The sequence below is a fragment of the Puma concolor genome, chromosome B1 (genome assembly GCF_028749965.1).
Source record: "Puma concolor isolate L17-30 chromosome B1, mPumCon1.1.hap2, whole genome shotgun sequence".
NCBI classification, from domain to species: domain Eukaryota; kingdom Metazoa; phylum Chordata; class Mammalia; order Carnivora; family Felidae; genus Puma; species Puma concolor.
In genome coordinates, this window is record NC_141670.1 from 182,310,201 (window position 1) to 182,322,855 (window position 12,655).

The following is a 12,655-nucleotide window of genomic DNA, read 5'->3' on the forward strand; positions in this document are numbered from 1 at the left end:
CCCAAATCATTAATTCTGAACTTTTTTTATCTTAATTTATTTAGATAATTCCTTTAATTTTCCGTTTTGTTGAGTCTATGTAGTCATATCATTAATGCGACCTAATTTCTTAAAAGATTAGAGGCTTAACAGAGAAAGAGAAAAGAAACGATAAACTCTGTTTTTGCAGATCCATTTGTAAGCTTTTCAATAGTGAGTCAACTATGAATATTTCATAATTGCATATTTTCTTTTTGGGGACCAATAGCCATTTTAATATAGAAACCATTAATAGAATTACCAGATGGGAGCTTTATTTGCTTTTAAAGTGGTTACAAATAGTAGCAATTAGTCATTGATGAGACCTCTAAGTCAAGAGGTTTTGCAGAATTCAGCACCATGATAATTTTTTGGTATCATCTGGAAAACAATAAATACAAAAACGTTTGTAAAAAACAACATATGTCTTGACAATTTTCTAATTATCTGTGTGTAAAACAGTCAATTCTTCTGCACAGACGGAACTTTTCACATGACACATTTGGACTCCACAGCCTACAAAAGAGGACTAGAAATTAGTGAGCCCATATTTCTACAATTTGTTTGTATCTGATTCTACCCCAAGTCCAGAGTTATGTTTATTTTTCCCACAAAAAGAGGTAACTAATTGCTTTTACGAGAAACAGGGTGGGGGGGGGGGGAATGGGTGTTGAACTGAAAGCCTGAATTTATTCAGAAATAGCAGTAAAAACCAGTCTCCACACTTTTCAGTGAAAATAAGAGGGGAAGGATGCCAGATGGAAATCGGCCAAATGGTGTTCTTTTAGGAATTGCACCTAAGTTATCCTGAAGGCGGAAAAAAAAGAAGAAGAAGAATGAGAGGGAGATTCCAACAGGATGCCCTGAAAAAGTTGCCTGCTTTACTTGTCACGAAAGGAGCACAAAACAGTCTTTATCCAAACATCATAACAAATCTGTAAAAACAAAACAAAACAAAACAAAAAACCTACTGAATATTTTAGACCAGGAAATAACAATTTATAGTGACTTTTTGTGACATTTGGAATCGATCGATTATACTCTCTCTATATAATCAATGCTTGATGATTGCATTTAACTCCTTCCCAATGTATTTGTTTATGTAGTCGGTATTGGCATCTCTTCTATCCATCCCACAGCCTTTGTACATGTTTGGAACTCACTCATCGTCTGCAGATCCCAACACAGAGACGTGCCTACATGCCTGCCCACCTCTCCCTCCTACATCAGCTGAGAAAAGCAACCGCCCATGTCACTGTATGCTCCCCAGAGAGTCTACTGTCACTGCACCTGTTTTTGTCCCTTCAGGAAAAAAAGAAAAAAAAAAAAAAAAAAAAAAAAGAAAAAAAAAAGAACCAGGGTCGAGACCTCTCTTGCTTGAAAGTCTCCAAAAATTTAGGCTCGAATTAAGGGTCTCGCTTTGGAATTTACAAAATATGTAAGATCAGAAAGCCTCTCGCAGATTGGGATTTTGAAAGTGTTCCAAGAATCACCAAGTTGCCTTTTTTACAAATAGATAAAGACTGTGACGATATGCGCTGGGTTAGGTCTAGGAACGTAGTACATATTTAGTCAGAACACTTTGCTTCATCAAATTTTTAAATAAGCAACCGGAATCCAGATATATAGCATGTGTGGTTTCAGATTACATTTCAAAAGGCTAACTTCGCATTCACAGGCTTTGAAAAGGGGAATCCTTGAAAGGGGTATTTGAGTGACAAAAAAGGGGGGGGTGTCCTAGTGGTTTTGGTTTAGTGAATAAAGCTGAGAACGGAAGCGTTGAGCTCCCGAGGCACAGAAGCTCACTGGAACTTCATTTTGCAACTTGGAAGAATCCTCATTATTTTATCCATTTGACCTTTTGATTCCACTCCTTCCTGCCTCTGACAAGATCTTATTTCATCAATGTCCTTTCCCGTTTCTGTGCAACCTCTTTCTTTCACCCTATGAACCTACCTGAATTTCCTTATATTGTAAAAAAAAGATCTTTCCTCATTTCTTCCATCACCAAATTGCTGTTTCCTTTCCTCTCCTGCAAAATTCATGGCAGAGTGCATGGCATTCAATGGTTCCACTTACTTAAAACTCTCTCCATGAAACCTGATGTACTCTTTTTTTTTTTTTTTTTCTAAACGTTTATTTATTTTATTTTTGGGACAGAGAGAGACAGAGCATGAACGGGGGAGGGGCAGAGAGAGAGGGAGACACAGAATCGGAAACAGGCTCCAGGCTCCGAGCCATCAGCCCAGAGCCTGACGCGGGGCTCGAACTCCCGGACCGCGAGATCGTGACCTGGCTGAAGTCGGACGCTTAACCGACTGCGCCACCCAGGCGCCCCGAAACCTGATGTACTCTTACCTGGCCACCATGCTGATGAATCTATTAGAAACGTGACGTAAAGCAGTCTTTCGTCACTCTTTAATTTTGTTGATCTGAATTCTGGGAATTGGGCTTTAATATCAACTCGTGCACCTATGAACTGCTTAAACTGGGGCAGCTATTTAACTTCTCTAAGACTTAGCTCTCTTACATTTAAATTGGGGGTGCATGGGTCTTATTTATTTATTTATTTATTTATGGCCTGGGTCACTTTTAAGGACAGCCAAGTTTCCTTTGAGCAAATTACTTTTCATCCACTGAATTCAGTCTGATAAGTCTGTTATTCAAAGTGTGTTGCCTTTCCTTAACCAAAAGGTTGACAAGCCACCCCCAGAGGACATTTTGGCATCCCAATGGAGTTTTACCAGTGAGCACAGTGATGAAATACATTTTAACATAAGTGGATTTGAGACATTTCAGGAGTCGTACCTGAAGGAGAGTGGACCAATTCCTACTAACCCCTGAATTTACCCCTACCGTCTGGAGCTGGAATAGACTTTTCTTTTTCCTGACCATGTTCCTTCTTTCACCAGTAGCCCCTCTCAAGCCCTACCTCATGGCTCCCAAAGCTATCTTTGGTTTAAAATATTAAGCTATCAATTTGGTTTATATAGCTTGAAAACAAATTGTGTTATTAGTATCAAATGAGCTAAGCTGTGTAATATTTTAATTAAAATGTTCAAAATTAAATTCTGAAATTAGCTTCTTTTCCGAGTCTATTGGTCTTCTCCTTTCTCCTCCAGCCTCCAATCATGTATATTTTACATCGTTTTCTCCATACACATCGTTATCTGTCTCCACATCATGCGTCAGAATCACACGATAAGGCTTTATCAGACTGTACTTGTCCCCTGACAAGTCTCTTTTTCTCCAGCACTTTTACTGTCAACTGCCCTCCATTTCACCAATAGAGCCATCATTTTAAACACTTACTGAGTTATACCCTTGCTTCAAAGCTTTCAGTGACTTTCAAATACTTACAGAATAAACCCAAGTTGCTAGACATAAAATTCAAGGCTCTTCTGGAGCTGAATTTACTTGCTCTTTCCAGTTCATATTGAGTCGCTCATCCCATATTTCCTACACTCTAACCACGCTGGATTATGCAACTTTTACCAAGTATGCAACGAAATTTGAGACTTTCATTACTTTGCTCATAATTTCTTCTCCAGCTGAAATGTCTTTCTTCCTTCCTAAGTGTAAGTGGACTTAATTTGTTACAAGGGCCAACTAAAAAGTTTCTTGTTTCATTAAGCATTTCCCAAATGTCCTCACTTTCTTTCTTTATCTCTGTCTTCCTATAGCATTTATAACACATCTGGCTGTCTTGGTTTGTTGAGAGCAAAATTGGTTTCTTTCCCATATTTACATCCCTCGCCTTAAGCACAGTGTCTGGGCTAAAGCACGTATTCCATAGTCATTACCAAGTAATTGGTTCCCTCTGATGATCTTCAGAATACAAAAATATATTCTGAATTATATATTTTATATAATTATATGTATATGTATATATATATATTTGAATATATGGAAAGTATATGAAAATATATATTTCAAAATACTTTATATGGATAGATAGATAGATAGATAGATAGACAGAGTGCACATCCAAAATAATCTAGCACTTTTATACCTTTATACTCCTTTGGTTAATGCGTCAGCATGTCAGTACGTGACTCAACGCAGACATCAGTATTCTTGATATATGTTACTTATCGGTATCAATAAAAGTTATATTCTGAATTTGCAAGCCAAACATTGAGAAAATCCTAAATTATATCCAATGATGTGATATTCTGACAATATGTTATATCCGAGGCTGTACCATTTCATAATAATATTAGCTGGAAAATTTTAAATTGTCACACCATAGGTAACAGCAGCATTAAAGGCATGATGGCATTCCTTCTGAAACCTATCAAAAACAATAAAAATTTCAAACAAAAATACAATCTCTTATAAAAATTAGACGATAACACATACTGAATATGATTTATACAGGATTTTACAGACATTTCATGGTAAAGCATAAAGCAGGTATTTTGAAAATTGTGCATTATGAGTGTGGATATTTATATATAGAATCGTGGGTTAAACGCTTTGCATAGATACGGGATATGCAACCTCCGCATTATGTAGAGAATATGAGTGGCTTCAGCACCAGAGAATAACTTTGCAAGACATTTTTCTTGAAAGATTTAACAATATAAGCACCACACATTGATCATTATTCATAGACCAGGGGTTCTAAATGCTTGAAACACTAGACAGCCCCTGGCATGCTATAAGCCCTTTCAGCTCTAACAGACAGAAGCTGAATTTCCTTGATTGCCAGCCAAAGATCAGACAGAAAACACCCAGGCAGAAAGCATCTAGTCTAATAGAATATTGTTTAATTGGAATTAAAGGTGAAAAAAGAAAGAGAGAGAAAAAAAAAAAAAAAGGAGCAACTCCACAGCCTTTGCCCTTCAATATTGATGATCCTTAAAATTTCACTGCCACGGAACTGTCAGAACTGTCTTACTACAAATGAAATCTTATGAGTTATTTTACTTTATTTTTTTTCCAAAGAAAACAGCAAATCCTAGAAACTACAGGGGAGTGAAAATCATATCTGTACTATTTGTGGTATTAATTCTCTTTTTTTTTTAACCATAAAACACAAAGAGGAAACAGAAATCATTGAAAGTACTTTAATAATATGTGGCAAAATAAAAAAAAAATAAATAAAAATACTTCTGGATAAGGTCTGAGATACAAATCAGCTTATAGCTGGAACATGAGTTCAGGCAATGATAGAGGTAAAAATGGGATTCCATAGATTTGATGAGTGAAGATGCTTTAAGCGTTCAGCCTCAAGATAGCCTCCAAGGCATGACTTCATTTGAGATCAGAGCTTAACATCAAGGAAAGCCTCTTTTGACAGCATTAGAGCAAAGGAAGTTTATGTTAAAATCATGTTTGTATTTCTCTCCAAACATCATACAGAGTTGCAATATTATCACACAGAAACAGTTCCAGTTGACCTGAACTCCATCTTCAAAGAATGGTTTTGTGTCTATTGATTTTAGAAACCATGCATTAAATTGTATTCCTTTTGGTATTAATTATACTAATTCCTCTACTAAAGAATTAGGGCTCTGGGGCAGAACACTCTTTCGGTGCCAAGAAATGACCAAAGAGACCGGTTGTCTCTACGACTTTGTATTCTACATAAAGTATGGCAGCTGATAGCACCGAATTCCAAGTCCAAGAAAGATATATTTTCAGTTAAAGCGCAACTCCTATCCTGTGAGGGTTGCTTCTTCCTCTCTGGTGCTTCCTCCACCCTGCTTTGAAAGTTATTCCCCTCACAAATCAGGGTCACCACTCCTCTGTCTTTGAAAACATCTGCTGTGTTACTCCTATCTCTCCCAGCGTCAAGTTGTATCTCCATAACATGAATCTAATGCCTTCTACATTTTGAGCTACTTTCCAGACTTTGTTCACACCTTCCTGCCTTGGCACCCACTTGTTGTCCACCAGAGCCCTCCCTCGTGGCAACATGTAGCTCTCACATCTGGGAAACACATATTTGTCTTGCTAACAACAGAGCGCCCAGAGTAGAGTAGATCCTGAGTGACCCAGGGGAATGAGAGCTCTAACAGGGCTCATATGAGTTGTGACGTATGTGTACATAAATATGTGTAAATCCCCTCACCTGTGTCACCCAGCATTTCATATTTTACAAGAATGCAAAATCTCCAGTACCTAATCTAGGGGAGAAACTCAACAAATACTTATCGAATGACTAATATCTATACACTTTATTGCACGTCTTCGAATCACCCAAGACTTCCATTTATAGCATCAAATGAATTCAGTCAAGCAATTGCTAAGCTACTGTAAGCAAAGTACTTTGCTAAAAACAAGAAGGAGATGGTAAATATGAGTCAGGCTTGGATGTTCCCAGTGAAGAGATTCTAGGGTAGAAATAATATGTATATACACTTTCAAACTATTCCATCAAAATATTCCATCATTAAAGACTGGAAGATTCAGGTAGCATAAAACCACACGGATAAAATGCCTTAAAATTAGCACGAATGACTTGGTAACCAGAAAAAGAGGGAAGGTAGGATTCCCTCATGTAAAGTTAGGAAGACAAAGGATTGTTGGAGGACATAGCACTATAGCTTACGATAAACTAGTAGCAAAGTGTAAAGCAGGTAAAGTCACCTGAAAGTCACCAGGCTGAGCTGGAACACTGAGCTCACAAAAAGGAAGAATGGAAAGGACAAATATGAGAGGAACATTAGAGGTAGAGGAATAGAATTCTAAAGTAAGGATCTGAAGTCTACTTACGAGAAATGACTAGGACTACGTGTTCCTGAACACAGTAGAACGTTGACAACACTAAGAAGCAGTACGTCGTTCTGTCCTCGCAACACTCTGGGCAGCAAGGTACGCAATCCTGCAGCCTTCAGTGTAATATCTCAATCCACTACATGTAATTTGTACACAAACATTAATAGCAGCTCGACTATACTTTCCATGCCTGATCATGTTCTATGCTGTAAGTCTTGAACAGTCACCAGCAGCACAAAGAGAAAGAGAGAGAGAAAGCTTTTTTTTTTTTTTAAAGCACATATTGTTACGATCCAATATTACTAGATGGCACAGTGAGTGGAACACTTGTAATAACAGTCATTAAGGCCTATCAGTTTCAAATTCGACTAAACAATAGGTAATGGCAACTTCTGCAGGACAGGGGTGGACCATACAACCAGCTCCATGAAAAGAAGTCAATTTAAAGATCCAACGGTAACCTATCTTTTAAAACAAGCTAATAGGAAACAATTACAGCAAAATATGTGAGGAAAACGGAAATAAAAACATGCCCAAATCTCAGAGTTAAACAAACTGAATGGCAGCACAAAGGATATGGCAATGACTGAAAAGTGCACTGCACAGAAGGTGCTCCCTAAAACAGCCAGAAACCTCCAATTAATAGAATTCCAAATATTCAAAGAAAGGGGAAGGGGAGGTGGGCTTATGAGCTTACCTAAACAGCCAGCTGAAGTCCACTAAAAAAAAATAAATACACCTGTTACATATTTCTCAGTGTTTGTTTGAAGAAATAATGTCTAAATCCAGAGAGAGACTCCTAGAAACAGCTCAAAGTATGCATTGAAAGTTGACCACTTTTTATTTGATTCTCATGTTTGCATTTTCTAAATTATTCCAAAGACATCTTTCATTTCTAAATAATTCCGAAAACAGAAAGCTTATTCATAAAGGTGGTCAAGTCTCTACCAATAAACAAGTTTAGATTCCTACCATCAAGTTTAGATTCCTGTCAAGGTTTGAGGAAATCAGGGTTTAAATTCAGATACACCTGCAGTTTGGATCCTAGCCTACTTGTGACTAGTATAAGACTTTTGGAAAACCTATTGGTCTGTTTTCGGGAGCAGATTGCACTTAGAACACCCACCATGCTGCATTGCATTAAGACTGCTTCTGGAATCTTAGCTCAACTAGTGAATAGCTATGTGACCTGTGTCAGTCACATTCTTGAGCCTTTCTTTAATAATACTGTTATTTATACTTGCTCACTTTATGCTAGACAGTTGCAATCAATGTATATATTAATTTATTTCTGACCTCACTTACATAGCTTAGTAATTCATCCTCATTGCCTAACAATGCTATGAGACTATTACCCCCATTTAAATATAGCAAGAAAGGTTAAGTAGGTTGTCCAAAGCCTCCAACACTAGTCCATAATTGGTGTTCATTTAATTCATGATTATAGGGGCACCTGGGTGGCTCAATTGGTTGGGCATCTGACTTTGATTCAGGTCATGATCTCACGGTTCGTGGGTTCGAGCCCCACGTCGGGCTCTGCACGGACAGCTCAAAGCCTAGCGCCTGCTTCAGATTCTGTGTGTGTGTGTGTGTGTGTGTGTGTGTGTGTGTGTATGTGTGTCTTCCCTGCTTATGTTCTCCTTCCCTCCCTCTCTCTCTCTCTCAAAAATAAATAAATAAACATTTAATTTATGAATTATATACAGTTAAACTATATATTTTTATAGGAAATCCAAGAGAGGACAAATATACTAATCCAAATTCCTACTAAATACATTTAAACTGAAAGATCACTTAAATTGGATCATTATCAGTTAACTATCAGAGCAAAACTAAATTGCAATTTTCTGATAGTCTGAAGACAGAATACTATGCAACTAAAAAGAAAAGAAGCTTAGGAACATCTTAGGAACATTTTGGCACAAATGTTTACTGAATTATTTTGTACCACAATTTCAAATTTGTCCTTATTTTAGAAAATAGAAGTTACAGTTAATTACAGATTACCAATTACAACTTCATAATGTGTATATGCTTTCTCTTCCATATGCTAAAAATTTCTACTAAATGAAAAAGAAGCGATTCAAGTTGACGTGTTAGACGAGGGAAAGAGTCAGAGGGAGAAAAAAAAAAGTGAAAGTTTAACAGCTTTCTCTTTATAAGATTTTGCATAACAGAGATTTTAGACTTCCATAAATACTCACTTCTGTGTACAATAAAATATCTGTGAGTAACATAATAACCAGCAATGTTCCAAATGGCATCCATACATTAACTGCCGAAAGAGGTTATGGAACAGTTTCTGAAAAGAAAAAAGGAGCCCTCTGGACCTACTGTAGTACGCAAACTCACAGGAAATGAACAGCCTAATTATGTGGCCATGAAATAAGTCCAGCAGATATCAGTGATTGGGAATGAAGGCTTGACAAAATCTGGGGATATTTGTCAGATCCTCAAATCATTATTATATTTCTTCGCATGTTCCGAATTGTCTGCGGTGTAAAATGAAGAGAAAAGCACTTCCAGACGGTTTGTTGTATTTTATAGCTCAATATTCATAACAACTGTGCCCATTCTTTATGCTGTTGTGAAAAGGCAGAACCAATCTTTTGGCGGATGACTGTCTTTGGCTCAGCAGAAGCTTCCATTTTATGCAATAAAGACTAACACATACAATCCCAATATGTTCTCACTGGGGAGGGAAGAAAAGGACGAGAGACCCCTTTCATGTCACACACTTGATAAATTATTTCTAAGATGCATAGTTTTTTTCCTAGGGCCTGTCCAAAGGCAGAGTTCCATTGTGGCTTTCCAAAATGCAACCCTTTGTAAGTCATTTCAATGGCTCTTAATAGAATCCTATGAATCACATTATACATTCAAAAATATGATCACCCTAATACATATCTTTTATGTTTGCTCTCAAAATTATGAGAAGTACTTCTGTTTTATCTGAGGGAAGCCTTGAAGCATTTATTTGTGGTCACTTGCTGCTTAAAATGTACTTCATTTAATATGATCGCACATTTAGATATTTAATATGCTTTTAATTCATGGGAGTATTTCATATCATAAAACTGCCTTTTAAAAAAATCTGTTCTGAGTTCAGGGAAAAAAAGCATACACAAGTTCTTTTATTTTTAAATGAAGAATTATTTTTTAAAGCATTAAAAAATGTTTTGGGGGTGGCCCCAGCCAGTTAAGCATCAGACTCTTGATTTCCGCTCAGGTCATGATCTCATGGGTTGATGAGTTCAGGCTCCTTGCACTGGCAGTGTAAAGTCGGCCTGGGATTCTCTCTCCATCCTTCTCTCTCTGCCCTTCCCATGCACACTTTCTCTCTCTCAAAATAAATAAATAAACTTAAAAAAAAATTTATTGAGTAACCTCTACCCCCATGGTGGGGCTTGAACTCATGACACCAAGATCAAGGGTTGCATGCTCTACTGACTGAGCCAACCAGGCAACCCTAAATGAAATATTATTTTTAATTCTGGTGCCATGTGACACAACCATCAACAATTCTGAAGCTTTCTTTTCCTTTTTTTCATTGTCTCCATTAGACCCTTTGGGAGTCCAATGGCTTAGGTCACAACATGAAACATCACGCTAATTAAACTGTTAATTAATTGGTATAAGAAATATATTGCATGAAATAGATTGCTGTATTGTACAATGTTTGCACTATTTCAACTTGGTAACCACTAATTTAGAACCCTTTAATCATATTCTTTAATCCAAATGTTAATCTCACATGACAAGAGCACATAAATTACTAGAGAAGCTTGGTACAAAATATGTGTTTCATTTCTTCCTAATATTGAAAATGGTTTGTTGAAAGATAAAAAGATCCTGTGTTTACAGATTCTTAATATTCATTTGAATGTAACCTTTCCTCATAAACATTTTCACAAACTTCTCCATGTGAATATTGAGTCATTTATGTGACTAGCCATCATAGAATTTTTATTAAAAAGGCCCATGGGATAACTTAATTGTTTCCTTAACATTATCAGGGTCTTTCTGAACACAGATTTTTTTTCAATTACATGACTTTTAACAATCAAGTGTCAATTTGGGGTTCAGAAAAGGGCAGATTTTTATGTAATAAATATGCAAGGGTCTTAAAAAGTCAACCAGCAGAAAGTTAGAAGGCACTATATCCACTTGAAATGTATTATCAGGAGGTAGCCGTTTCTGATCTTTCTAGAATGCATCTACCAAATGTCTGCTTCTTTCATGAGCCTGACATATAGGGGAGAAAAAAAAAATCATCCTGACCTGCCTTTTAACAGCTAGACACAGAGAAAAGAAAAAAAATGAGAGCCCTAGGTCCCCCTCACCTGCTACTGAGACAGAATTTCCACGGAAGCAATTGGGCAGTTACAAAACAGGCTGAGCTGTACCTGGTCTCAAAATTCCAATCTCTTAAAACAGGACATGTTCATTTCCCCCCTAACATCTAAGGATACAATCTAGGAAGATACTCATTTTTAATTACATCAATCTTAACTCCTCCTTAGAAATTCACAAAAAGAAGCATAAGATAGTTATTATGGTGGTATTAACATCCATAAAAATATAGAGTAGCCAGCTCTTTCATGAAAACAAAGTAAAAATTATTGAAATGGAGAGCCTAATAAAAATCTGTAATTGGCCCTGTTTCTTTTCAGATGCTTAGTTGCTAAACTGTGAAATGAAGTTAGAATATTATAACTTCTTCATGTTTTCACAAGCAATACTATGGGTTCCCAAGAACACAGGGACATTTCTGAAGTCTAGATTTTCTAGCCACAATTAATATTCACTATATATTATCCAAAACATGGTTTCAAATAGGAAAGACAACATTTTCAATGATAGTTTATTTGTTTTATCCTCTCCAATATAATTAGCCAATTGCAATGTTTAAAATGAAAGCCACTGACTTTCCAGACATTAAATATTACCCACTTCAATCCAGCCAGTATTTATTTTGTTTGTATTTCACACATTCAAATCTCATAGTTATTATAGATTACAAAGCACATTTTCTGCTTAATAAAGGACTTTGAAAATGAAGCCCTATCATATATCATAGAAAATTACTAAATATCTGCAAAGAATACTAGCTACTTATTCATGGATGGGTTATCATAATCAACATTATCCTTAGTTTTTATGATAATCTGACAAATAATTTATCATTCTTACATTTCACAATGCTTAAGTCACTACTAATTGGGGAAAATTATACTCCCTTATAATTACAGATAAAGTGATCTTTCAAAAATTATTCTTTGCCCTTTTAAAAACTTTCATCATTGGATGGTGACAGGTCTGATTTCAGCTTTCACAGTTTCCGTTCACTTGTCGATGTTTGAAGAAATGATGGCTCACAGAGCTCTAAGATTTGAATTGTAGCAGACCAGAAACTCATGAATTCCCCCGGAATTCTTTTTCCCCCGCACTCTTTCCCCCGCACTCTTTTGCTCAGTTTCATGCCATGGTATATGAAGTATATCGAGGCTTGGAGTTACCTGTTCTGTGAGGTGCATTTTGTGTCACTTCTGACAGTGACATTGAGTTTGTTTTAGCCCGTGAACATCTCAATCAGCAACAACTACACTCTATTCATATGTTGATTATAAAACAACAATAAGGAAATCAAGAGTTGCCGGCATTTACTGAGGTCTTGTCATGCCATACTCCCATCACCTGGCTAAATCTCACTTAATCACAACTAATTTACAATGTAGATGCTGTTACTAACTTTCAGTCACATCTGAAGAAATGGAGGCAGAGAGATGCTTGTTCAAAGGCCATTCAATTTGTAAAGTGTGCGATCCACGTTTCGAACCCAGGCAACCTGGATTCCAGATGCTGCACTCTGAAGGCACTCTGAGCGCCCTTCACTTACTTAGTACATGAC

General features: G+C 36.7%; 1 protein-coding gene and 1 long non-coding RNA gene across 10 annotated transcripts in view; both read right to left on the bottom strand.

Annotated features, from left to right (window-relative positions):
- The window catches only part of PCDH7 (protocadherin 7), a 424,848-nt gene that overhangs the window by 342,677 nt on the left and 69,516 nt on the right, over positions 1 to 12,655 (bottom strand). The gene's annotated exons all lie outside the window — the stretch shown is intronic.
- LOC147582058 (uncharacterized) overlaps positions 277 to 12,655 on the bottom strand; it is a 13,269-nt gene continuing 890 nt past the window's right edge. The window contains exons 1-2 of the long non-coding RNA XR_015250526.1: positions 2,362 to 12,655; positions 277 to 2,118 (exon numbers count right to left, since the gene is read on the bottom strand). The exon at positions 2,362 to 12,655 is cut by the window's right edge and continues 890 nt beyond it. This is a non-coding gene — a long non-coding RNA (uncharacterized LOC147582058). The remainder of the gene's footprint in view (positions 2,119 to 2,361) is intronic.